We start from the raw sequence: 27,017 nt of genomic DNA on the forward strand, positions 1-27,017 counted from the left end.
TGGGGTGCAGGTTAAATGTTCAAGTTCACGTAAAAAAAGAAATCTCCGTGCAGTGCAGTTGACCTATCCACAAATGTAGAGGTAGGTAATTTATAGAAGGGATGGATAAGAGATAAATTGTTAACAATCACTTGAAAATTGGCTCAGTGGGTTAAAGCCTCTGCCTTTGGCTCGGGTCATGATCCCAGGGTCCCTGGGATTGAGCACTGCATTGGGCTCTCTGCTCGGCGGGGAGCCTGCTTCCCTCTCTCTCCCTGCCTCCCTCTCTGCCTACTTGTGATCTCTGTCAAATAAATAATTAAATAAAATCTTAAAAAAAAAAAGAATCCATGAGTCCTGGGTGCCTGGATGGCACAGTCAGTTAATGATCGGACTCTTGGTTTTGGCTCAAGTCATGATCTTGGGGTTATGAGATCGACCTCTGAGTCAGGCTCTGTGCCCAGTGTGGAGTCTGCTTGGGACTCCCTCAACCTCCACTCCTCCAACCCTGAATAAATAAATGAATCTTAAAAAAAAATTGAATTCACAAGTCTATACTGATTTTAAGTAGATAAATGAAAAAAAAAATAACATAGAAGGGAAAAACTCTTCCTTAAAGTAGAACACCAATTAGTAAATACAGAAGTTTGAAAAATCACCACTTTGCAACCGTCATACTAATAATTGATTCAGGCAAGAATCATCAATGGATGCTTTTAAAACTACTGGATAAAAGTTTGATGAGGATACGATATTTACAAGTTTGAAAGTATCTCCATACAGATGGCCTATTCATAACCAATAAAGGTCTAGCAGAGAAACCTGGACGACACCACCTTGACCAAGTGAGCAACAAACCAATCATGAGACAAACTGCCATCGCATGCTCCCCGATGGGGGGCCTTGACAAGGACATAATGTCACTTGTGTAGTGTTCCTGCCTAAAATGCGTCTCCTAACTCAGATCATGGGGAAGCCTGGACAAACCTAAATGGAGAAAAATGCTATGAAACAATGAACTTGTGCTTTTCAATGAACTTCTGTTTTTCAAAAAAAAAAAAATCAGTATCGTGAAAGACAAGGTTGAGGACCTGTTTCCTATTAAAGGAGCCTAAAAGAGCCTGACAATTTAAAGCCATACAAACTCTTGGATTGCCTCCTGGACCAAAAAGATTATAAAAAACACTTTTGGGACATTATTGGACTATGCATATAAGGTTATTTCAGTGTTAAGCTTCTTGAATTTGATCATTATATTGTAGTTTTATTATGTCCTTGTTCTCAGGAGGTCTCTCCTGAAGTCATAAGAGGTGTCGAGTCATGATGTCTGCAACCTACTCTCAAAATGACTTATCCAAAAAAAGTACATTTGTGTACTTTGAGAGGCAGCAGTAAAACAAATGTGACAAAATGCTAATCACTGGAGAAACTCTGTGGGGTATATAGGCCTATAATGACTTGTCAGTTTTACCTAGGTAAGCAGACATTTTAAAGTTTGTAATCCAAGTTGATTTTTAAAACTTCTTTAGTAAAATTTCATCAGTCACTCTTTGTGAATTTACAAACGGGCCAATTTTAGCCTCGAATAATTTTCCTTTCTCTTATTCAATTAAGTGGACATCGACTCCAACCGAATTGAGAATCTGAACCGAATTGAGAGGCGCTCTTTCCTGCATCGAGAACCCCCATCTCGTCGTCATCTCCTCCAGGAAGTTTCCCTTGCGGTGAAGAACTGGGCAGTGATATCCACCTGAAACTCAAGGGGAGTGGGAGGAACTTTCTGGCCGTGACAGTGACTGCAGAGCAACTGAGGTCCGAGATGGTACCCAGGGCTGCCTACCCCTGTGGTGACGGCATCCAGGGTCCCGTACTAGGATCACAACTGGACTGCTGTCTCCAACCAAGATCCAAGAGCCTCGACTGAGATGACACCATATGTGGAAGTCTTATGGGAGATCAGAAAACTTGTCTAGTTCTTTCCTTGATTCCTCAGAGTTACACAACCCTTCTACAATATGTGCTCATATATAATATATGCTCCATTAATGATTGCCTATGGGCCTCTTCTCAGCTGCCCTGGTCCCAGGTGGGGTGGGGTGGGTGTTGCTTGTTCTTCTTTGCAAAGAGGGCACCTATTGGGCCTCTGAGTCCCCAAACACAGCAAAGTAGGGAAGCCCTTGGAGGACAGGGGCCATCGACTCCAAACCACGAAGATCAGCAAAAGCTACCTTGAAAATCCCATCATATCCCATGATGGAAAAGCTCTTTGAAATTTAAGCATGAAAGGGGTGGAAAAATTAAGTACTCCTTAACCTTCACAGAGGAGTGGCAGCGTAAGGAAGGGAGTGAACGTTTACTGTGTGCTCCACAGCAAGGAGCTGCAAAGCTCGGTGCTCACATACACACATGAGACATTTCATCTTTACAACCACAGGCCCTTGCCCCCTGCAACACTTGCGGGGCCAAATCCTAGAGACATGAAATAATTCATCCGGGGTCATACAGCTGGCAAGTGGCAGTCTGCACCCAGACCCAGCTGATTTCCATATTCTGTTGACATTACACCACAGAGTGACTGTTTGTGGGAAGCATAGCGAGGGCAAAAGGAAGGAAATCACCAAGTTAAAAAGAAGCTCTCTCGCTTCTATCTCCTATTCCTCTGCCCTTCCCTCAAGACACGGTACTGGCGGCTGTGTCGTGTACAGGCCAACAGTCTGGGACAATCTGAAAACTCTTGGAGGGCAGAGGCCCTGTCTCTGTCCCCTCTGTCTCTCCCATTGCCTCCCCCAGTGCTTTGAGTTGACCTACCCTGTTGGGCCTCGTTCCACTGTGTTCATTTCCAAGGTGGCCAACGAGGATGCGCTGAACTACATGTGACTTTCTTTTGTGTCCGTGAAAATGGAGGTTAGGTTGCCGCAGCCCAGAGTTACTTGAGATTCATTCTCATTGTTGAATCTATTTATATCACAGGGCTTTCAAGTGCCAATAAATTCCTCGGCTGTTGATTCACATCTTCAGTATAACTATTTTTATACATTGGTATGATTTTTTTTTAATGGAAAGTGCTTTAAAAGTGGAAGCTGCATTGTATCACTTTGACTTTCCTGTAAGGAAAGTACTTTCCAATCAATCATTCTTGGAATAATGGAACAGTTCTCATTGATACACATGACGGTTTTAACCTTTTACTGAAAATTATTTCTGTGCCAGAAGGGGTGATGGCATAATTCATCTTTCTTCCATAAAAATACCCAGGTGGCTACTATTCGCTGCCTTTGCACAGTGATTTCCTCTTAAGGAAGAGCCACTCTTACAGGGTGGACGGGGCCTTCACACTCCTGGGTTTGGAGAAATTCTGGTCTGCGGCATCCATGGAGGCAGAAGGACTAGCAGTGGAGTGAAAGGACAGCAAAACATGCCCTACGGCCTACCTGAGCCCTCCAGGGGGGTGGGCAGGTGGATGGGCCCAGTACTCTGCGGGGCTGGTGGGGTAGGAAGTGTGACAGTCATGGGCAGCTAGTGAGGGGGCCCCTAGGGGAGCATCTGAGAGGTGGGAGCTCCCGAGGGCAGCACCCTAGAGTTGGGATGTGGGGTTGGGATGGGCAGCCTCTGGTCCAGTGCCTGAGGCAATGTTGCCCTTGGGAGGTTGTTACTCATTTCTGTTCTCCTTCCCTTCTGACCACTTTCTCTGTCCAACTCTCCCACTCTCTACGCCCTCGCACTGCCCCTTGCCCACCCAGAGCCCTTGATTATGACCATGGGTCTGCTCCCTCACTTCCCAGCTCACTTCCGGTCTCTCAGGGCTCTGCTCTCTTGAAGAGAAATGGGCGCCCACTGATAAACCTCATGGAGCGGGCAGCCAGTGCCTGAAGATGGCCGCTGGCGCCATCCCGGCAGAGCATGCCCACACATTGCTCCAAGTCCAAGTGGGCTGCGTTAACTCTTTTGTCTGAGGTTCTGCGCAGTGAGGCTCTTGGCTCGGTGCTGTGCCTGGGATGGCCTATATTTCCCAAGGCCCGGTGGAGAGGTGGGTGTGGTTGGGGCCCCGTGTCCCGTGATTCAAGGCGGCACTGCACCAGGGTGCCCAGGTGAGGGGCGGGGGACTGTGGTCCGCAGGCCATGCCCAGCTCATCACGCTGTATGCTTGGCCAAAGGGGCACCTTCTTCTAATTTGCACAAAGTGCCCCAGAGGTCGGCAACATCACCACAGGGTCCTGATTTTAAAGCTGAGGAAACGAGGATTCGAGGAGGTTAAGTCACTGGCCCGAGGGAGGAATAAAGGTGGCAAAGGGCAGTCAGGAGTCGTACCGAGGTCATCTGTGTGGAAATTCAGCCACAGAGCAGGTGGAGAAGCTATTTTGGGAGACAGAGCGGGCTTTTGGCCACGGCTTGGATTTTCCCACTTCCCCATGGGAAAGCTTAGGTTTTCTGTAGCTCTGAAGAAGGATGAAGATGACAAAGTGGAGACGGTGAATGTCTAATGCTGTCTCTCTGTCCGGGGTCCCAACTTCCTCGGTGTGCTTGGGGCAGGAGCAGAGAAGAGACGGTGACCTTGCGTTGCCCTCGTCAGGTGTGGGGGAGAGTGGGAGTGCGGAGAAAGCTTAAGGTTTCGGGAAGCACCACCTCCGATGAACAGCCAGAGAGTCTAACCTGGTTAAGGAAGGAGGGGAGGTCAGGAGGGAGTCAGCAGGTCAGGGCAGTGACAGGAGTGAGGTAAGAGGTGAGAGAGCTGGTTGGGCCCAGAGAGCAGGATGTGGGGTGTCGGCCCCTGTAATGGAAGCCCGGCAGGCATTATCCATTCCTGGGAGTCTCCTGGGAGTGGGAGGCTGGAGGGGAGGGGTAGAGGTGAAGTGAGGGCATCTGGGAACTATGAGACTCGTTGATGGTTCCCCCTCGTAGCACTGAAGTCATCTGACAGGATGGCAGCAGCGGGGTGGAGAGGAAAAGGGGGTGTCGCTCAACAGCATGCTCAGGCAGTGTAAGTGAGTTGCACGAGCCTCGAAGATGCAGGACATCTCTGCAGGAGGGGCCGGGGGCCGGCTGGAGGCTGCAGCAAACGGGCGTGGGGTAGGAGCAGCTCTGACCTGTGAACGCTCTCTGGAGAGTTAAGGCTGTGAAGGAGCTTACTTATGAGGATGAGGACAGCCGGGGGGGGCTGCAGTGGAAGGTTCTGGAGAGGGAGAAACACAGAGCAGCAAGGGACGCTCCGGGGGCCCGTGTCTCCGACTCTCCTTTGTCTCTACCAGGGGGCCCTTTTCCTTGTCCTGCACTAACAACAGCGGCACACCCTTGGCTTCTGTCCTTGGCCCACTGTCCTCCTCCTTCCCCATAGTGTCCAGGGGGCCTCTGCTGTTGTGTAGCTCTACCTTCAGCTGCTGTGAACACGATGAGCCCTAAGGCAGCATCTTCAGTGCGCACTGTCCTCTGTCTTTGGATTCGTGTATCCAGCTACCCGGGAGTCTGCTCGACCAGGCTCCTGTCCCCCGCAGCCTCCCCTAACTGGGCATGCCCCAACAGAGCTCGCACCTCGGCCTGAGCACGGGGCCCCTTATCTTTCCCACACCGAGAGTCTGGGGGGCTTCTGGATATGGCACTCCTGCAGAACTAATGAGTCACTCAGTCGCCAAGTTTATATCCTGGATATTTCTCAACTCTCACCTCCACTCCCCCTCGCATCCCCCTGCTTCATGCTCACGTCACCTCCAGAGGACGGCATTAAGCCCCCGACTAGTCCCCCTGACAGCCCAGACTGCTGTAAATCTGGCCACCTCACCTCCACGCCCAAGCCCTTTGAACGTTTCTCATCTTCCTCGGGATACAATCTTGGCTCTTCAGCATGGTCCACGAGGCTCCCTAGGACACGTGCCCAGTTTCGTCTCTAACCTCTTCCTATTCACCTACGGAACCTTGGGTCTTCATTCACGGAAATATCTCACTTGGACTCTTCCCTAGATGAACTCCTACCCATCTTCCAAGACTCCACCGAGCTATTAACTTAGTCATCATGTATTTACTGACTGGCACCACCTTCAAAGCGCGGTGTCTTCCCCGAGCCCCTGAGTCTGGGTGGGTGCCCTCCCACACGCTCCTGCCCTCCTCCCTGGCCCTCATCCCCTCAGACTAGCACGGCGCCGGGCTCACCGCTGACTGAAGGGAGAACTGTCAGGAGGAATAAAGGTGATCCAGAGTGGAGCACACGCTGTCCCAAGAATGCCCTGGAGCAGGCATGACAGTGAGACAGACTCGTGAAAATTCTAGCCAATAGACAAGTGGATGAGTTAGAAGGCAGGATGGGTATTAAGTGTGGTTGGGAAAAAACCCGTGTGATGAAAATCCCCAAGGTAAGAACTTGCAGGCGGCTACCACAGATCCCAGACGATCTTGCAAGAATGATGTCATCATGAGGCTTCATTTCTCAGGAATCCGTCCCCACGCTGAGTGACTCATCACCCGAACTGCTGATGGACCCTAAGAGCTAAAACCCTCGCATTCTTCCTCGATGGCTTAACACATTCCATCTGACGAGCAGATACCACTTTCCTTTCTTTTCAGAACCTCTCCCTACACAAAGCTATTCAAAGCCCACACTGTGGACCCGAATTCCTCAGCCAGGCTTGTGGTTTTAGAGGCCAGGGAAAAGGCAGATGGGAAGAAACATGACTAAATCCCAAATCAATGCACCATTTCTTCTCAAGAAAGAACTACCGCAAGGGGTTCAGGAAAGAGAGAGGGAACAAGGCCCGCCTGCCAAGATCCCTGCCTCGTCCGCCCCCAGGCCGCCAGGGCCACAGGGACGCTGAGATGGCTCGCCCTCGGGCTAGCGTGGGGGCCAGTCCTGCTCTGCTCCTGCTTCCATGTTCTGAGAATGGGCTCCTGCCTCGCTCCTGTCTGCAGAGGGTTGAGGCAGGAACCTCTGGCAGGCCTGGGGAAGTACAAGTCACTCTTTATCCTTCAAGGGCTCATCACGGACTGGCGAGAGCCCTTGTGTTGTGACCCTTGGAGAAGCAGGACAGAGGGAACAAACAAACGCGGTTTTAAGTCCTGCCTTTTTATTAGCCATGCGTCATCTTCTACGAATGGCTAATTCAGCATTTTTATACCTACAGGGGAGCCCCGCTGGGCATAGCTGAGGAAAATGGTTTTCTCAACTGGGAACGTGTTTTCTCAGCTGGGACAATGCAGTCAATGATCTGGAATCAACATGGACCCGAGTTTATGTCCTGATCTCAGCACCCTGGCAAGTTCCTCCACTTTCTCTGTGACTGTCTGTCCAATGGGACCCTCCCTCGTAGGGCTACTGTAAATGCTGAATGAGAGAATGTATAGGAAGGGCCTCGCCCAGCGCCTGGCAGAGCAGGTGCTCCACGAGGTGGTGGTGGGGTGGGGGTGGAGCAGTAGATGGCATCATCTCCGAGGACCCCTTTGTTTGTTAAGGGGATCCCTTCGACATGAAAGCCCATGACCAGACAAGGGTTCTAAGGGACAAAGAGGGCCGTGATCCTAGGGCATGACCCAAGGCTCCTAGGGGAAGGAGTGTGTGCTGTGACCGGCCTGACGCTGCAGGTCGCTCTCACAGCCAGGAAGAAACAGCAGCCTGTGTCCTGCGGCTCTTAATTGTGAGGGAGGCCAGGATGCCGAGAGTTCTAGTAGTGGCCGCCTGTAGCTGCTGGGGTCTGGGATATCCGCTCCTCTGGGGGGGTGGGGAGATGTTTTAGGAGACCTTCAGGGAGGCCGGAAGAGGAAATGAAGGAAATGTAACGGGAAGAGGGTAAAGGTACTTGCAGTCAGCGTAAGACTGGGGAGACCTGGCCAACGTTCTGCTTTCACCTGGGGTGAAGGAACACAGGGAGAGCAACGGGTGAGGCTGCTGGGGAGCCTACAGCGGGGAGAGGCTGGAGGGCAGTGCGTGGGGGTCCCCTCCGCCAGCACCGCGGCTTATGATGGAAGACTCCGCTTTCCATCCCAGCAAGCCAGCCACCGGGCAGAGGGCTGCTGCCCGGGAGGAGGATGTGGTGGCAGAGCCTGGAGGAGGGCAGGCAGGCTGAACAGATGGCACAGGGACAGCGTGATTTTGGAGGACACTCCTCTAGCTGTGCTGGCATCTGAAGTCGGGGCCCATCCTGGTTAGTGATGGCCACTGGGCCACCTGATCTGTCCTCCCTACGGGACTGACCTCACCACGCACTCGGAGTATGAGCAGAGAGAGAGAGAGAGAGAGGGAGGACGTGCCTGACCCTGCCTGACCCTTCATTCCATCCAGGGCGCGCATTCTCAACTGGGGTGGCCCCTCCCCAACGGGGTGAAAGTTCAGGCTTGCGTGGTGGGGAGGGGGGTGTGGTGAAACATTTTTTTTTAGATATTACAATGATTTGTGGCTCTCTGGAGGACGGTAGGTAAATGTCTCTCTCTACCTAGAAAGAGAGAGTATCTGTAGTACTAAAATTTCATGGGAGAAGATGACAAATAGGAAAAAAAAATCTTAAAAGGCTCAGTTGGGGTGGGCGGTGATTACCACAGACAGGCTGAGAAACCCTGAAGTACAGCCTTGTGTCCCTGAGAACACGCCAGTGGTGGCCTCGTTAGGATCTGCTGGTGCACCAGGAAGCCTGACTCAGGGGTGCCTGCATGGCACAGTAAAGTGTATGACTCTTGATTTCAGCTCAGGTCATGATCTCAGGGTCATAAGATCAAGCCCTGTGTCAGGCTTCACCGTCGGCGCGGGGTTGGCTTGAGTTTCTCTTTCCTCCTCCCTCTGCCCCTCCCCACACCCTCTTTCTCTAAAATAAATAAATATATCTTTAAAAAAAAATGTCCTAACCAATTTCAAAACTGCAAGGCACACTAGACAGGTGTGGTAGTCCCTGGTTGCTTTCTGCTGAGCCAAAACCCCTACCTCTCCCAGCCAGTTCCTCTCCTGAGCCTCAGTCAGGTCTCCATGGCCCCCAGTGGGCCCTGGGCAAGCCTCACGCCCAGAGTGAGGACTTTCCAAGGAGATTAGAATTGGTGGAACCTGGCCTATCTTCCCAAGGTAGGAAAGTGTAAAGATTCTCCCGAGACAGACACCAGTGAGTCTGACGAGCATACCACGAGATAGGATGATGCTTACACAAGAGTCCCATGTCACAGCTGATCTGAATATCTCTATTTTCTCTTATCAGCGCATACTGACATCATAAGGATGAGATCACATCCTTTCCAACCTCAGCCTCTGGCCACCCTAACCAGATCAGTTTAGAAGCATTGAGATGGGCGGAGAGAATCCAGCTTCCTTATCACAACTGTGTAAGAGCTACTGATTTTTATTCTTAGTAAACCTGTAGAGAACTCGGGCAAATCATTATGTCATAAATGTCCATGACTGTGGCTTCACCAATTAGCCACCTTTGTTTATTACATTTGAATTTTAACTATTAGGCTGAGATAGTTAGCTTTTAAAACACTGTGTGATTAAGAGAGAGCCAATATTTCCTGCCTTATTAATGTATTTCAACTGATTATTATTTCATATTAATCAAGTATGAAACACATGCAGTGGAGTATTGATGATTTTTATCCCTGTCTTTTAAATAGGCACAGTATTTTCCCAGCTCTACAATTTATAAGCTATTCGATTAAAAGAAAAAAAAAAACCCACCTTTTGGGGAGGCTGGGTGGCATGGTTGGTTAAGTGTCCAGTTTTGGCTCAGGTCATGATCTCAGGGTCATGAGATGAAGTCCCACATCAGGCTCCGTGCTCAGCGCAGAGTCTGCTTGGGTCTCTCTCTCCCTCTCCTTCTGTCCCCCCTGCCCCTCCCCCAGTTCTCTCTCAAATAAATAAATAAATAAATAAATAAATAAATCTTAAAAAAAAGCCAACCCACCAAAAAACACCCCCCCTTTTTTTTGAAAGTCAGCTCTAGGCACACATTTTTGAGCAAAATCATTTCATATTCCAACTCTATAAATAACCAATAGCTTATTATTGCATAATCAGTCAATAACTTAATCACATTTAACCAATTAGATTCATACCTAATCTCTTGATTTTAGCTGGCACTTTGTGTGAAAAGTGAAGTAGACATTGGTCTAGTGGGAACGGCTCTGTGTTGCGAAAACTGCATTCCTAACAAGCACTAAGGCAACACAATTAACTTCCTGCCCAGATACGTGCACTGAACAGTCCGTAAAGTTTTAAAGTGAAATGATAAATGGATCATGAGCTTGCTGTTGAAGAATTCCTGTGGTGAAGGTGTTTGTAAAGGCTAATCTCTAAGGGCACCTGGGTGGCTCTGCCTTCGGCTCAGGTCATGATCTCAGGGTCCTGGGATGGAGCCTCACGTTGGGCTCCCTGTTCAGTGGAGTCCGCTTCTCCCTCTGCCTCTCCCCCATTTGGTGTTCGCTCTCTCAAATAAATAATGTCTTAAAAACCAAAAAGCAAAACCCGGCTAATCTCTAAGGCAAAATCTACCACATACTCTCCAGCACAGACATGTTCACTGGTCTGGCTTTGAACTCTTGGTTTCTATAGATTTGGTTTGCTTGAGGAATTTTCTTTTTGGTCCTCTCTGCAATGATTACTGTGTGGCAGCGGACATTTAGCGTCCTTCTTGAAGGTCATGACTCCCTTGCATAGTGCTGAAATGGGTGGTTTCAGTCCAGACCCTTCGGCTACCAGCATGTGACAAGCTCTGCTTATGAGAGCTTCAGTGCACACACACAGAGTCCGTCCTTACCAATCATCACACAGAAAAGAGCATGTCTGAAAACGGCTATATTTTTCTAGACCTCATAGCCGTTCATCAGGCAGGGGTGTCCCTCTCTTAGCACCAGATGAACAGCTAGGCTGAAATGGCAGAATCTTAGGCACATCCACTAAGACGATGAAGCAGTTGTCATATAGACAAAAAGGTGGATATAACCAAGGAAATTCTAATTTTTTCTAAGCTTGTGCCCTGGTATAATGCTCAGATTACCAGAATCCTATCTGCAGAAATGCCAGTAGCATACCAATATGCTTTCCAGAGCATGTTTGCAGATGTGATTCACTTTGAGTCTCGTTACAGTCCTGTGACATAGGCAGGATGGGTCTTTGATTTTCCAGGTAAGAAGCCAAGTGTGAGAACGTGCTCAAGGTCAAAGAGCCGGCTGGTGGAAGTAGATGCCTCAGCTGAGGTAGGTCTCTGCGGAAGCGGTCCTCTGGAGAGGCCGTATATGGACCCCAGCTTTGCTCAAAAAGATTTCAAAACTTTTTCTTTGGAATCCTTTCCAAATCTGTAGCACATCTTTGAATATCTTCAATGGAGGTGATATCTCATCTTCTAAGTCACTGGTTCTCGAACTAGAGTAGAGGGAGCATCAGAACTACCTGGAGAACTTGTTAAAACGTGGATTGCTGGGCCCACTCTCAAGTTTCTGATCCAGTAAACCCACTCCCAAGTTTTCTGATCCAGTAGGGTGCAGAAGACGCTCCCAGGTGATACTGATATAGCTAGTCCAGAGCTGCATTTTGAGAACCATTATTCTAAGGAATTATTTCTGGAAAGAGAGAATCATTTAAAACCAAGTCTAGTGATGACAGTGGGAGATGAAGCTAGTGAATTCCACCATTGGCCAAGATAGTAGGCAGCCATAAAGACCACCACCTCTCCTGAGGGAAATTCGACTAAAGAACTCCAAAAAGGTTCTAAATCATGGCAGTTTGTTTGGACTAAATGTGAAGGTTCCCAAGATCACTACCTTAGAGGGGATTTCACTCTTTCAGATGTGTACTAATTTTTCTCTGGCACAGTGGTACATGTGTGAGATGTGTGTTACTCTTTCATTTCCCAGCTTTAGGAAAAGAATAGAAACCATGGAGGGGACATCCAGGGATGAATCAGTATCAGGGAAAAATTAATAGCTATTTACGGTATCTGACTAGTCAGACAGGTGTAGTAGAGGTCCTTTCTGGGCTGCAAGCGTGATGGGTGTGGAAGATGGGGAGAAAACGTGGACTCTTCCTACTCTGACTGTTGAGATTAGAATGGAAAAGGTGAAACATCTAATTTTGGATGCCAAAGGCAAGCACGCAACATGTTATGGGGAAAGAAAATTCCAGCAGGCAAGAAAAATGAACTGTCTTAGGCACTTAGGCTGGGAGTCAATCCTTAGTGTCACAGAAGGGAAAAAAAAGAGGCGGAGGACTGCCTAAATATTCGTTCTAATTTTATTTTCAATTCTACATTACATTAAACTCTCCTTGTACTCCTCTTTAATTTACAGCAACTGCTGACACAAATTGGTGTGCCTTCTCTTCTTTGACATCAGTATTTCTCTTGAATTATGCATTTCCATCTGGAATGAGGTTTGGGGGCTAAAGCCATCTTTATTTTAGATGGATGAAAACAGAGAGGGATCAATCGGGGGTTGAGTGTAAAACCAAAGTAAGGTGGGGTCAATATACGTTCAAGGTAGTATCTCACTGCCCCCAAACACTATAAATGGTATTCAAAAATGACACCGGTCTTTCGATTTTCAACACACTGATTAAAATTCAACAATAAGAGAGTAAGAAAAACTCTATCAGCCTTCCTCCCAGAACTTCCAGATTCCTCACTTACTGGTACCCTGCTAGTATTTGGCAATCATGTGTAAGAGTACGGACGATTATAATAATCACATCAATTCTATTTGATCGGCATTGTACACTGGTTGTGGAGTTCACCCTCAGAGGTCAGCGCCACGGACCGATCTGGCTCCAGTTTTGGTGTTATATGGCTCCTGGTCCAAGTCAACCAACGGTCCATGTTGACGGAAGTCATTTGCTGGCTCCATCTGGGGCCTGATTGATTCAGTATCTACTCTCAGTTTCTGGTTTTTGATGTTTCTGGGCTGGCCAGTCACACCAGTAATGAAATGGGGCATTTAAAAAAATATATTATTTATTTGAGAGAGTGAGAGAGAGAGAGAGAACAGGAGGAAAAGCAGAGGGGGAGGGAGAGAGACGGGGAAGGAATCTCATGGAGACTCCATGCTGAGTGCAGACTGAGATGTGGGGCCCGATCCCACAATGCTGAGAACATGACCTGAGCCTAAACCAAGAGTCAGATGCTTAACCAGCGGAGCCAGCCAGACATCCCGAAATGGGGCATTTTGATGAAGCTATTTTGAGTTAGCACTTGCATCAAAATGACCATGTGAAATGCAGACCTACTGTCTCAAATTACCAAATTACATACAGGACAGACCTCCCTGACCCCGTATCCTTTTCTGTACCTCATGCCACTCTCAGCCCAAGCCTGGGCTCTGCCCTAAAAGCAATCCTCAGCCATCTCAGAAAAGTCTCCATTTTTAATCTTTCCCTGGTCACACAGTCCACCCAGGAGTGGGATTTGGGGATAAGGTGAAAGTCTTTATACACTGCTTGATGGTTTAGAAAGGAGGAGAATTTTATGTTTTAGTTATCACAGTTTTATTTTTAAAAGACTTTATTTATTTATTTGTCAGGGAGAGAGAGAGTACGAGAACAAGCAGGGGAGCAACAGGCAGAGGGAGAAGCAGGCTTCTCGTGAGCAAGGAGCCCCATGCGGGTCTTGATCCCAGGACCCCGGAATCACGACCTGAGCCGAAGGCAGCCTCTTAACCGAATGAGCGACCCAGGCATCCCTAGTTACCAGTTTAATGTGAAACATGTTTTGGAATCTGTATGACTACACAAAAGCAGCTCGAGCATAATACTGTTTGGCTAAAACTGGCTGTGCCCAGTAGCCAAGGCATGACATCGCTTCCTCCCTCGAACAGCAACCAGTGTTTGACCAGCCTGAAGAACATGTGAGGGTCTCTCGTCAGCCTAGGACTGGTGGGCCATGAGGCCAGGGAGCCCAGTGGCTGCCCTAGCTCACCCCTCTGGTTCAGGTTCAGGTGCCACTCTGAGTCACAGCCCTCACCGCTCTTCGGTATGGCTGGCCACAGAGAATGGCCTGTGGAGACTTCAACCTGGTTAAAAAACCCTATTCTGGCCAAAAATGTCTGTGTTGGATTAATTTATTCTATAATTTAAAGAATTCCATTATTGGAATAGAATTAATGAGAAAAGTAGAATCCAAAGTGTGAGCTAAAACTGGAATATAAAAAAGGCCCATTCTTCAGGCAACATTAATGGAAGCTTTGTATATAAATAACTTTATATCTTGGTGAGTAAATGGCACTTACAACTAAAATGTCTGTGAGTGATTCACCGGGTTCTAAAGACTGGTCTTGCCTTCTGTGGTCAGCCATCTTTCTTCTTTGTGACGCCACTATTCTAGACAGAAAACAGCTAATCCGATATGATTTAGTATCTCACAAAAGATTCTGCTAAAACATTTTCTGCCAAATGGTCATGTTCTAACAGCTGCTTTTTTATGTCAGTGAGAGGTACCTGAAATAAAATCATTGTTCTCTCTGAAAACCGCGTGCTCCATAATACAGAGCTACCAGGTTATTAAACAGTAAAGACATCTGATAATATTAGCACCAACCACAGGTTCCACTTCTGCTGATGCACAAAATTTTGAGTAATTAGTCATTGCACAATATCATATTTATATCCTTTTTTTGCTTGAGCTGTTAGGCCACAAAATCAGTAGGCAGTTGCTGTTATAAAAGGGTTCTCCAGGTTATTTATAATGTTTCTGGTTCCTCACAGTTGCTGGTTCACTGTCGGGTCTCGGGCTAGTTGTACACCATGGAAGCAAAGGATGGAACTGAACAATTGTTCTGAGAATCTCACTGCTGAAGGCTGGTGTGGATGAGTCACAACAAGCTGCGGGCGCCTTGGCTGCCATACCTGGGGTTTTTTCACACGACCCAAATTTGTCACATACTGATTGGCCCCTTTGTCAGGGCAAGAGCGTGTAGTTAGGTGAAGGCTGTGTTTCTACCTGGAAAGCTAGGGTCTCAGGCACAGGTGGTAGGGGAGATACCCCAATCAGCACTGTGTTACATAAGAATTCCCTTCACATGCTGTTTTACTTTAAGTGAAGGATAAATTTCTGCTCCAGATGCTTCTCTGTTGCACAGATCAGTGATTCCCCAAAGTGGGGGTGGCAGGCAGTCAGACGTGCTCAATGGAAGGGCATGCAGGGATCACTTGGGTATTTCATTTTATTTTCTGTAAACTACACCTCTGTCTTCCTGTGCCATCTGCGGGGAATCACCAATGATATACTGTTTCTGTTGGGAGTAGGTCTTGGTCCTTAGGTGAGTCAAGGCTCAAAAAGGTTGCTGACAATCACTGATGCTGGTAGAAGGATCTATTGGTTTTGCCCATGAAATAAGCATCTTACTTGGTCTCCACATCCTTTTGTTTTAAAGAAAATGACCTACTGTTATGTTCTCTGACTTCTTAAGACTTCTTTTTTTTTTTTTAAGTCTTTTATTTATTTATTAGACAGAGAAAGAGAGATCACAAGTAGGCAGAGAGTCAGGCAGAGGGAGAAGCAGGCTCCCCGCTGAGCAGAAAGCCCAATACGGGACTCGATCACAGGACCCTGAGATCATGACCTGGGCTGAAGGCAGAGGCTTTAACCCACTGATCCATCTGGGGAAACCCTGAATTCTTAAGACTTCTTTTTTTTTTAATAATTAAAAAAAATTTTTTATAAACATATAATGTATTTTTAGCCCCAGGGGTACAGGTCTGTAAATCGCCAGGTTTATACACTTCATAGCACTCACCACAGCACACAGCGCCCCTGATGTCCATAACCCCACCACCCGAATTCTTAAGACTTCTTAAACTCACTTCTGAACATCTGCACTGCCACCTCCCTCGTCCAGGCTGCCATAATCTGTTAGTAGACAGATCACTGCAACAGTCTGGGTGGTTCTCCCTGCCTCCAGTATTGTAATCTCCAGTTTATTCTTTTTATTTTATTTTTTTAAAGAATAAGTTAGAGTGCAACATGGAACTTGAACACAGGACTTGAGCCCATAACCCTGAGATCAAGACCTGAGCCACCCAGGTGTCCCCCAACTTATTCTTTATAAGCATCTGAATCTTTTAAGGAGTACAAATCTGGTAAGATCTATCCCTGCTTAAACGCTTCAGTGGTTCCCCATCGCCCTCGGGGGAACATGCAAATTTCCGGCTGTGGCAAATGCAGCCCTTCATCACCTGTCCCTGTTACAGATGCGCCTCATTCTTTTCCATCCTTCGTTGTACTGTAAGCTCTTTCCACACAGAATTTCTTGAAAAGCACCCATGCTGACATGCTCTCTTGGCTCTGGACCTTTCATGAGCTTCTGCCTCTGCCTGGGTGACCCTTCCCCAAGCTGACTTACCCTTCAGCTCACCTTCCCTTGCCCTCTGCAAGCAGGGTCGCAGGCTCCTGAGGCCAGCGGGGCTCCTCAGTCCCCATCACTGCACTTCTCATTCAACCGTGGGCTACACACTCCTCCAGACTCCAGCTCTTTGGGACCAGGGACTGTCTTATTACACTAGTGGCCCTCCGACACTGGTGCACACCTGCTGTTCACAGTGCAGAAAATTAAAATACAGTGTGCGGAGTAAGTGTATGCACAGCGGGGTGCTTCTCACCCCATTTTGCCATAACGTCTCACAGGGGTCTTTTCTATTTTTTAAAGGACTGTCACTTTCTGTGTTTAAAGGACAGTTTTTCAGTTCTCAAGGTCACTTTAGTTTTATCGACCCTGGAACAAGAATAAGGTGTCAAGCAGCCTCAGGATCCCAGGCTTCTCTCTCTAAGCAGGTTTTTTTTTAAGATTTTAATTATTTATTTGAAAGAGATCGCAATTGGGTAGAGAGGCAGGCAGAGATGGGGAGGAAGCAGGTTCCCCGATGAGCAGAGAGACTGATGGGGGGCTTGATCCCAGGATCCTGGGATCATGACCTGAGCCGAAGGCAGACGGTTTAATCCACTGAGCCACCCAGGTGCCCTGTTTTTTTTTTTTGTTTTTTTTTTTTTTAAGATTTTATTTGAGAGAGAGAGAGAGAGAGACAAACAGAGAGACAGAGACACAGAGAAAAGAGAGAAAAAGAGCACATAAGGAGAGGGAGAGGGAGAATCCCAAGCAGACTCCCAGCTGAGCACGGAGCCTGACACTGGGCTCGATCCCACGACCTGAGATCATGACCTGAGGAAAAACTGAATGGGATGCTCAACTAACCAAGCCACCTAGGCGCTCCTCTCTCCAGCAGTTTTAAAAGACATGAATAGAAAAGCGATGGTGTAATATATTACCTTCTAGGGGTTCCAGAAGCAGACAATTGAGGAAGTAGGGGAGGCAATAATAAAAGAGAGAAGGCCTAAGAACTGTTCCGAATTGAAGAGAAACACAAATACTGAGGTTCAGGAAGAACAGAGTCAGGAACAGTATACATGAGAATAAATTCAGATGCGGGCTCATTTTAGTAAAACTGCAGAATGGCAAAGATCAAGAGAAATTCTTAGAAAACCCTATTGTTCTGGGCGCCTGGGTGGCTCAGTGGGTTAAGCTGCTGCCTTCGGCTCAGGTCATGATCTCGGAGTCCTGGGATCGAGTCCCACATCAGGCTCTCTGCTCAGCGGAGAGCCTGCTTCCCTCTCTCTCTCTCTCTGCCTGCCTCTCCATCTACTTGTGATTTCTCTCTGTCAAATAAATAAAATCTTAAAAAAAAAAAACCTATTGTTCTGCTCAAGTGTGTTTCTAAAAGCTAGGTTTAGACACAGGCTGCGTCTTCATAGCACTAAGCATCCTAAGCCAAGAGGTCACATTGTGTTTGTGACATTTTATTTCTTAAAAGCTACCTGTAGCAAAACCAGCAAAATACAAAGAAATAACAAAGCTGGGTGATGGGTCCATGGGTGGTCATGATCTTGTTCTCTATACTTTTCAGTGTCATTGAAACATTTCACAGTTTATAAAGGAGGAAGGAAGGGAGGACACAGGCAACCTGACTGGCCTTGGGACAACTGAGGGGAGCAGTCAGTGTAAATGATACTTCACGTACAATGGAATCTACACAATTAGATTCCCACATGCTAAAACTAAAAGAGCTGACTAAGTAGAGGAAGATGGTTTTCGTTTTCTTTTTTAAAAAATTTTGGGGGGCTCCTGGGTGCCTCAGTTGGTTAATCGACAGCCTTCAGCTCAGGTCATGATCCCAGAATCCCGGGTTCGAGTCCCACATCAGGTTCCCAGCTCCATGGGGAGTCTGCTTCTCCCTCTGACCTTCCCTCTCCTGCTCTCTCATTCTGTCTCTCTCTCAAATAAATAAATAAAATAAAAAAAAATTGGGGGGGGATTTTATTTATTTATTTATTTATTTGAGAGAGAGCAGGAGGAAGCATGCAAATATGAGCAGGGTGGGGAGGGACAGAGGGAGAGTCCTGAAGCAGGCTCCCTGCTGAGTGTGGAGCCCGACTCCGGGCTGGGTCCTAGGACCCTGAGATCCTGACCTGAGCCAAAGGCACATGCTTAACCAACCGAGCCACCCAGGTGTGCCCCGGAAGATGGCGTCCTTAACTGGGAATAGGACAGTCACGGGAAGTCACTTAGCAAATGTAACCGTGATCTTTCTTTTCCTAGTTTTCATTTTTAAAAAAAAAAAGGTTTTGTTTATTTCTTTGAGATAGAGAGAGCAAGAGAGCAGGAGGAGGGGAGCAACAGAGAGATGGGGGGAAGCAGGCTCCCCGCTGAGCAGAGAGCCCAATGAGGGGCTCGATCCCAGGACCCTGAGACCATGACCTGAGCCGAAGGCAGAGGATTCACCGACTCAGCCACCCAGGCACCTGTTTTCATTTGTTTTGACCAAAGGAAGGAAAAGGATATAAATCTTTGTTTTTAGAGACCCTTTCAGGGGAAATGTAATTCACCTAACCTCTGGCCCCCTCTATCCCCAAATCTCGTCCCTTTCTCAGGGTTGTACCACAGTACAGAGCCCTGCTATCATGTTTACAGGAATGGAAGGAGGAAAGTGCGAGTGACCACCAGGCCCTTTTCACCCTGTCCCGCAGCAGTACGTTTTACTCACATACACAGGCACGCACGACACTCGTGCCGCCAACAGTCTGTTCACACAGTGCATCGTGGAATATACATCCTCAGTGTGGAATATACACGAAGTATACACACCACTAACCTACAACACACATGCTTTCACACCAAGGCAGACAGAAGTCTGCCAAGGCTCTTTTCTCATTTCCTTGTCACCTCTGTCAGGAGCTATGGCCCCGGCACGGAGGGCACTGGGCATGGCTCCAGCTCCCTGGGCTCTCCAGTTTGGCTCTTTTTGCCTCTGAATTTCAGATCTACCCAAGAAACATCTTCACACACTGGAACCCCCTGAGAAGCACCATAGTCTAGTCCTGGCAGTTCTGCGCTGGAGGACACGAGTGTAGCATCCTAGCAAGTGGGCAAGGCGCAGACTGCCATCCTGCCTCCTCGTGATCACACTGCTTGAGGAGTGGGGGGGGCATAGGGGGAGGGGGAAGATAGCGGTAGGAAGCTCCAAGCAAGCTCCTGGAGCCTTCACCCAAACCTTATTCCTCGGACAGGGACTGTTTCCCATCCTTTCAATTAGGTAGCGCCCATAGAAGGCTCTAAATCCAGATTCAGATTTTGCTCTCTTGGCTTTTGCTGAGGTTTTGACAGTTTTTTTTTTTTTCTTCTCTACATCCTACCGCCACCTCCACGCCCCTCTTCTCCACTACCATGGCTCTTTTTAATCTCCAGCTGCCTCTGAGCTCTGAAGCAGGGTTGAGGACCCGGAAGACGTGGGTACCAGGCACATGTACGTGCCTGTCCAGGTCTGGCTGTGGGAGGTACTTTAGGAAAATGGAACACACAGCCTGGTGTTTGGCCCTGGTCCAGTTCCTCAAAGTGAAGATGACATTTCTGGTAGGCAGTTACAATCAGATTTTTAGAGCCCTGGGTTTTCAACGGATCACATGCAGGATTACAAAAGATAATGTCAAATATTTAATTCTGCCTGATTAGCCAGCAAATGAGGTGATCTGCTGATACGGAAGTAATGTAATAGAGCTGACACGGACCCCTGGGCTTGGCAGATGGCTTGTGCCTTGTCCATCAGTCTGTTCAGCAATCACCTTGTCCTCTGTCCTTTCTTTATATTCAGTCAACTTCTTTTTGTCATCTTCAACTTTTCTGGCAGCCAGAGTCGGCAGAATTTGCTCAGATACCACGTCCATTTTATCGATGTCATTCCTAAGGAGAAGAAGGCTCTCAGCCGGGTTTTCTGTATTCTTTGATGCCAGTTTCAGAGAGGCCATCTACCCTCTGTAACTTAATTTTGGCCTGGCCTTTCTATCATGCAGGTAAAATAATCTAAGGATATATATTTTTTATTTTTAAAGTTTTTTTTCCAAGATTTTATTTATTTATTTGACAGAGATCACAGGTAGGCAAAGAGGCAGGCAGAAAGAGAGGAAGGGAAGCAGGCTCCCTGCTGAGCAGAGAGCCCGATGCGGGGCTTGATCCCAGGACCCCGGAACCATGACCTGAGCTGAAGGCAGAGGCTTTAACCCACTGAGCCACCCAGGCGCCTCTAATTTTTAAAGATTTTATTTATTTATTTGTCAGACGGAAATCACAAGTAGGCAGAGAGGAAGGCAGAGAGAGAGGGGGAAGCAGGCTCCCTGCTAAGCAGAGAGCCTGATGTGGGGCTCCATCCTAGAACCTGAGATCACAACCTGAACCGAAGGCAGAGGCTTAACCTACTGAGCCACCCAGGTGCCCCATTCTAAGGATATGTTTTAAAATGGGAAACTGGGGGGCACCTGGGTGGCTCAGTGAGTTAAGGCCTCTGCCTTTGGCTCAGGTCATGATCCTAGGGTCCTGGAATCAAGCCCCGAATTGGGCTCTCTGCTCAGTGGGGAGCCTGCTTCCTCCTCTCTCCCTGCCTGCCTCTCTGCCTACTTGTGATTTGTCTGTCAAATAAATAAAATAAAAATCTTCAAAAAATTGGGAAACTGGGTGTTTTGTTTTCATAACATTAAAAAAAAAGCATTTGTATCTGAGATTTATTCTTTTCCTTGGCATAGTCAAGGTCAAATTTAAGGAATATAAGGGATCCCTTAGATCCTCTAGTCTCCTGAGAACACTGGGGCTCAGTGAGCCTAAGTGACCCCGGTACATACACTCGTCCCAGAAGGAACTAGAACTCTTCTGTTATTTCAGGAGGACCTGTTATTATATGCCAAGCACATAGTAAGCAGTGGGACTGCCCAACTAGGAACTCTCTGAGCCGGACCGTGAGGATGGAAAGGATTTTGCTAGGCAGGGAAGGACGAGGTTTTTGTTTTTTTGTTTTTTGTTTTTTTTTTTTTTGCTTTCCTGAAACTGAAGAGCTTGTTTGGGACTGTTAAAAAAAAGAGGATTGTATTTTCCCTACCTTCTCTCATTAGCAGGCCAGGCCCCTATTTGAAGAATCTCATGGACAGACGATCTGGTTATATTCTCTAGGAGTGGTGCGCCTCTCCTTCAGGTTTGGTCTTTCAGTGGCAAGAATGAATGGTAGTGGTCTATGCCCGAAATTTTGATATCTGGCCTGGAACGATCCTGCGACAGTACTATCTGTGTAGTCCAGCTCCTGGTACCATACAGGAAGACGCTGGAACTGAATGGCAGTGAGACCTGGGTTTCTTTCCAGTAATGTACAGAGCCAAGGTCATGCCCACTCTGTGTACTGTGATGTGCGCTCCTGATATATGCTTCCTGGTACCCCCCTGGCACCTCCAAATACAGTGAGCAGACACAGAGGGAGGGACCTACTAGTGAGCACTAAGAGGTACTGGGTGTGTACTGTTCCTATGTGGGTTCCTGACTTCAAGTAGACCACAAAGCAGGCTGTACCTTTGCAAGATCTGGAAGCTTCTAAAAATCTAGAGAAATGGAGGGATTATAGAGGACTGTATCATGGCAAGTGACATGGAAAGTCAGTGCTGAAATGCCATAGAGGAGGGGCTGAAGGCTGGGCGGACGGCCACAACATCAAGAGACAAAGGGGTATGGCAGAGAGTACCTGCACACAGGGGTCGGACAGACAGACAGACCTGGAATCAGTTCCCGGCTCTGCCAACCTGCCAGCTGTCTGTCTTAGCAGACTGTTTGTCTTTAGGAGCATTACTTTCCTCCTCTCTAAAAAAGGCATTAAATCGGGGTTTGAGCTCAGGACATCATCTGGCCTTTCCTTACTGGGACCGATGATTACAGTTACACCATAAGCAGTACTCTCAAGAGAGTTCACCAAAAAAGGTAATTTAGGCTGATCCTGTTAGTTCACTTCAGATTATTTTCTCCCCACAAAACAGCCGACTTTTCAGTATTCACTTTAGGTCACTTCTGAAGTACGCTCATTTGCTTTCTTGTGTGTGTTGGTTTGCTTAGGCCGCCATTTAAAAAACCACTGGCCAGGTGGCTTGAACAACAGAAATTTATTTCTCACAGTTCTGGAGGCTGGAAGTCCAAGATCAGGGTGCTCAAAAGGTGGGCTTCATTCTAAGGCCTCTTCTCCTGCCTTGCAGGGGGCCGCCATCTTGCTGGGTGCTCTGATCTCTTTGAGTCTACCTAGCGAGTAAGCTCTCTAGTATCTCTTCCTGTAAGAACATTAGTCCTATGACTCCATTCTTATGACCTCATTTAACCTTAATTACCTCCTTCAACATACACATTTTGGAGGGGACACATTTTAGTACAAAGGACTGTGTTACATATGTTCCTCTATCCCTCATGAGGCTTTCCATTCAGGTCTGTTTCAAATGCGAGGTACATTGACAATGAAGTATGTGAACTATTAAGTACTTAAAAATGAGGTATCATTGGGCACCTGGATGGCTCAGTGGGTTAAGCCTCCTCTGTCTTCAGCTCAGGTCATGATCTCAGGGTCCTGGGATTGAGTCCCACGCTGGGCTCTCTGCTTGGCAGTAAGCCTGCTTCCTCCTCTCTCTCTGCCTGACTCTCTGCCTACTTGTGATCTTTTTCTGTCAAATAAACAAATAAATTCTTAAAAAAAATGAGGTATCACCTATGGGCCTAGCCCTTTTTACAGTTCCTTCAGGTCATCAACTAATAAAGACAGAGAAATATGGCAAAGCCAAGGTTGGATCATTCACTATATTATTAGTTGTGGGAATGAAGGCTGAAGAGTTAAGACATGTCAGCAGACCCATTCAGAAAGAAAACGTGACCATGAGTTAAAGCTTCTCTGAAGATCTGTCACGCATTTGAGTGATGAACAAAAACAGTGCTGCTTTGACATTTATTCTGTTATTTCTAAGGGAAACTGGAGAAAATAACATATTCTTGAGGGAAATTGTTTCTTTAGAAAGATAAAGGAAAAAAATCCTGTCAAAAGTGTACAGTGAAATATCTAGACTTAAACTCCAGTGTCTGGATCTGAAGGCAATGCTGATCTAGTTCTTTGGCATCAGATGTCTATCCATTCAGAAGTCATCTTAAGTCAAAGAGCTACTCAGTCTATATAACACGATTTTGGAATTTTGGAAAAGAACCTTCGAGAGGTTCTCATGAGATCAAGAGCGAACCTGCCAATTACTGGCTCCTTTGTGAGGATACTGCCCAGCACACTCTTTGAGAAATGAGATCCCCTCTCTTATTTGCTAGGTGTGGCTCCAAATAGTTTTTCCTATGTCCTCAAATCATATACCTTCCAAATTTCAAAGTAATGCATGAAAAATAAAGAGTCCTGGAAATACTAAAACAATATAGACTATGGAGTAGATTGTAGAGTTCCTCCTTTATGATACCTGCCTCCTGTCCCCTTCCTCTGCTCCTTCCCAGGAGCCATGATCATAGCAGTTTGGTGGTTTTTTCCCCCCAGATTTTTAAAATATGCTTTTATTTACAGGTAGCTAGAGTTATTTTTAAATAAATGGCACCATTACTATTATCATTTGATTTTCTCCTGCTGATGATTATGTAGATATGTCTGATCAGTTTTTGATTATTACAAACAAAGCCAGAATATTCTTCAGAAACATTTATATATATGAACATTTCTGCAGGACAGATTTACTGGGCTAAAGGGAAAACATATTTAAATAATTGGGACTGTCAAATTGCCCTCTGAAAACATTGTAAAGTTTACACTCCTATAAGGATCATGTAAGTGCATGTGCTTCCAATTTACGTTGACATTATCAGTCTTTATTTTTTGCTGAACTGATGGGCAATAAAGGGGGGATCTCAGTGTGATTTTCATTTTGTATAATCCTGATTTCTTGTGAGGTTGAACATTATTACATTTATTTACTGTTATTTCTTCTTCCGTGAATTTCCCTTTACATTATTCTAGAGAAACAGTTGATCTTTTTGAGTTGTAGAGGCATCCCCTAATTACACATATGAATCTCTGCTGGGGGAAATATTAAAATTTTCCATTAACAAATATTTAAAAATGCATGAATGGGTCTAGAAAAAAATATGGAAGGATATTGGTAGACGGGGTGCGTGGCTGGCTGGGCCAGTGTGTGACTCTTGATCTTGGGGGTTGTACGTTAGAGCCTCATGTTGGGGGCAGAGACTACTTAAAAATAAAATCTTTAGAAGGATAACAGTGACTACATCTAAGTGGTAGACTCATGGGTATTTGACTTTCTTCTTTATACTTTTTTATGTTGTCTGCTTTTTTCTTCTCTTGAGAACAAGTATTTATTAATTTTATGAATAGAAGGAAAAAACCCAGTAGACTAATAAGTAGGGTCAAATGCTCTCAAGGTATTCTAAAATAAGATGCTTTGAGTAGTGGCAGTATCAGTAGATACTTCATTTTCCTGAGGTCAAAATGTGGAGGAAACAACAGTTACTTCTTGGATAATGAATTGATGTGGCAGTTAAAGTCAGACTCGTTATTCTACAGTTACCTCTTGAGCATCCAAGATTCTGTTGCTCTTAACCCACAGTGTTTTCCTCTCCCAATCTTTTTCCAAGTCTTGGCAATCAAGAGTGAGGGGAGCTCAAACTTTTTCTAGGCTATAATGTAGTTTCTGGACATAACTGTGCAAAGGCTCTTTTCAAGGACAAGATGAAGTAGGAGTGACAGTGACTGCTTAGAAACCCTATTAATTATTAACAAATGCGAAGAATGCATTATGTTGTGTTCATCAGAAAGAAAGAGGTGGGGCGCCTGGGTGGCTCAGTGGGTTAAGCCACTGCCTTCGGCTCAGGTCATGATCTCAGGGTCCTGGGATCGAGTCCCACATCGGGCTCTCTGCTCAGCAGGGAGCCTGCTTCCTCCTCTCTCTCTCTGCCTGCCTCTCTGCCTACTTGTGATCTCTCTCTGTCAAATAAATAAATAAAATCTTTAAAAAAAAAAAAAAAAAAAAAGAAAGAAAGAAAGAGGTGGGAGGGAGAAAGAGCACTTTGCTGGGAAAACATATTTTAAGGAGCATCACCAAGACTAACACTGGCAGAGCCTGTGTAAGAACTGGTGAGTGTTCAGTCCTCTCAGCAAGACTGTGGCTAAGTAAGAAACACCCCCGTTTGCCTGAGTTGAGGAACAGATCTTAACAGCTTTAAGTTCAGTGGTTCTAATGACCTCTGACAGTATTAGCTTGGTCTTTCACTGGCCAGGGGGTGGCAATGGGAAGAGGATATAGGTTAGGGGGAAAAGTCTTATCAACATGGGAAAATGGCCCTTCAAATCTGGGTTTTCAAAGGCTGAACAACTTCAAAGAATGACAATTCTGAATGGTACCTCAGAGATAGATTACTAGGAGCCGATCCTTAAGAACAGCCTGAAGGGCTGAAGGCCAGATGCTGGGATGTAAGGAATCCACTGAAGAGAAATTAACTTGGAGGGGCACCTGAGTGGCTCAGTGGGTTAAGATTCTGCCTTCAGCTCAAGTCATGATCTCAGGGTTCCCTGCTCGGCAGGGAGCCTGCTTCCCCCCACAAATAAATAAATAAAATCTGTCAAATAAATAAATAAAATCTCAAAAAAAATTAACTTGGAAAACTTGGGGTAACCCACCAGTTGCAGCAATCACTTACCTTCTTGAGTGCTTCCATGCAAACTTCAAAAGAAACCAACCCTACTTCCTACTGGTGCAATTTCTAGTTCAGAGTGGACCCTCCAAGCCCTGAATTATCTGTTGGGGGCAGCCACACAGCTGGGCTGACACAGCCTCGTGCCTCACCCAGCAACTGTGAATACCACAGGACTCAAATATAATGGACAGAAAAAAAGGGGGCTAAGAAGACTTAAGAGAGTCCCCATGCCCCTGGCTTTGGATTACTGTCAGCTTACTTATATACCTTGCACTATGATGATTTATTATAAGGTAAGTGATTCTTCCAGAAGACGGATTTGGCCTATAGGTTGAGTTCTTTAAAAAATAAGAGGATGAATGCAGACGCTAGGACTTAACCATTTACAGATAGAAAAGCAATTTCTATATCAAGAATTTTATACAGATTGTAGACCAAGGATAACTAACGTTCTAATATATCACACGAGCACGATAACCTAAAATATTACCATGCTTAAATGTATGCGACTCTTGATGATGGAATGATGATTTAGTGCCATCAACGCAAGAAGGCCAAGCCCCCTACTGTTCAGGGTGGAGGACAGCATGGGGGACATGAGGGCCGTGGCGTTTTGAGGCTGAGATTCAGATAATACAGAGATATGGGGAAAGAGACACATCTGTCACGTCTCCCAAACTGAGCGGAGGACATCTGTGCTCCCCCCCACCCCTGGCCCCCACCTCACTGTAGTACAACAGGAAAGATGGCGGTAAAAAGTGATACAGCCAACTGTGGACACGGAGGCGAGCTGAACAGAGCAGTGTGCAGAAGCACGGATGGGAAATGGCTCCTTGTAGGCTGCCTGTCTCGGGGTGGACAGAACCAACTGACGGGATTTCTGCCGGTCAAGCCACCCCCAATTTCTTTATTTATTTCAGTTGGGTTAGAGCTGCTGAGGTGTGACTGACGAGAACTGTATACATTGAGGTGGCATGACATGCATTTTTTTTTTTTAAGGTGAGCATCGTGAGGGATTAGGAGGAGAAAAGTGAGGTCATCAGCCTCCTAAGAGCTTGTAATGCCCTCCT

The 27,017-nt window shown here is 46.6% G+C and overlaps 2 protein-coding genes and 1 long non-coding RNA gene across 4 annotated transcripts in view; 2 read left to right on the forward strand and 1 right to left on the reverse strand.

Moving 5' to 3' along the window:
• SLC4A1AP (solute carrier family 4 member 1 adaptor protein) overlaps positions 1-2,030 on the forward strand; it is a gene marked incomplete at its 5' end in the record, with an annotated part of 117,021 nt that extends 114,991 nt beyond the window's left edge. The window contains one exon of the transcript XR_014315457.1: positions 1,594-2,030. The remainder of the gene's footprint in view (positions 1-1,593) is intronic.
• The window catches only part of RBKS (ribokinase), an 83,194-nt gene that overhangs the window by 6,212 nt on the left and 49,965 nt on the right, over positions 1-27,017 (reverse strand). The window lies entirely within an intron of this gene.
• On the forward strand, positions 7,091-15,582 carry LOC309871820. Its single transcript, XR_014315500.1, has 3 exons — positions 7,091-7,216; positions 9,138-9,261; positions 14,624-15,582. It is a non-coding gene; the product is annotated as an uncharacterized lncRNA (long non-coding RNA).

The sequence above is a fragment of the Mustela nivalis genome (genome assembly GCF_964662115.1).
Source record: "Mustela nivalis genome assembly, chromosome: 8".
NCBI classification, from domain to species: Eukaryota; Metazoa; Chordata; class Mammalia; order Carnivora; family Mustelidae; genus Mustela; species Mustela nivalis.